We start from the raw sequence: 1138 nt of genomic DNA, 5'->3' as shown, positions 1-1138 counted from the left end.
GCTGATAAATGGTAGATCTGACAGTTTGATCTTTCCACATAACTCTTGTTCCAAGTCCATCCATGAGTCATTTTCTGGATTATTTCTTGACCATTTCTAGATGTACTGTAATCTGTTAGCATTATAACAATTGTTGAAGTTTGGTAATTCTAAGCCTCCACATCTTTTTGCAGATTTTAGAGTTTTAAGGCTGATTCTTGCTGGTTTATTTTTCCAGAGAAAGCTGGTTATAGCTGAGTCTAATGTTTTAAACCATTTTAGTGGAGGTTGTGTGGGAATCATGGAGAATAGATAATTAACTTTGGGCAAAATGTTCATTTTAATTGTGGCTACTTTGCCCATAAGCGACAGGGGCAGGTTGACCCAGCGAGTTAGATTGTCTTGAATGTTTTTCAGTAACAGGGTATAATTTAGCTGCACCAGTTCTGATAGTTTGGGAGAGAAGTGAACACCTAGATATTTGATATTGCCTGATTTGACCGGTATTGAGAGTGATTGCTCAGCGTTACTGTTTAGTGATAATAAAACTGATTTAGGAGAATTTGTTAATAATTGTTATCGTTTCACTTATAGAATATAGAATATTATTTATGCAAAAAATGTAATATGTCATCCGCATAGAGACTAATTTTATGATTGCCATGTTTTGTTTTAACTCCTTTAATGTTCTCATTCTGTCTTATTGCTGCAGCCAGAGGCTCGATGAATATTGCAAAGAGAGAGGGGGAGAGTGGAAAACCCTGTCTGGTTCCTCTTCCAAGAAAAAACCTGCTGGACGTCTGTTTGTCCGTTCTGACTGAAGCATTTGGGTTATGATATAATATTTTAATCCAATCAATGAATGATTCTCCAAATCCAAACTTGTGGAGGGCAGCGATGAGAAACTTCCAGTTGACTCTGTCGAAAGCTTTTTCAGCATCCAACGAGAGTATGTTCATTTCCTGTTTTTTAATAGTGGCAATGTCTATGACGTTAATAAGTCTGCGGACATTGTCACTAGATTGTCTATCTTTAATAAATCCAGTTTGATCACGGTGAATTATGTGGGGAGTGATTTTTTCTATTCTCTGTGCTAATGCTTTACAGATAATTTTAACGTCTGCATTGATCAGTAAGATGGGACGATAGCTGGAAGGAG

Source organism: Oryzias melastigma, unplaced genomic scaffold (genome assembly GCF_002922805.2).
Source record: "Oryzias melastigma strain HK-1 unplaced genomic scaffold, ASM292280v2 sc00424, whole genome shotgun sequence".
NCBI classification, from domain to species: Eukaryota; Metazoa; Chordata; class Actinopteri; order Beloniformes; family Adrianichthyidae; genus Oryzias; species Oryzias melastigma.
Note: the sequence above shows the minus strand (reverse complement) of the source record.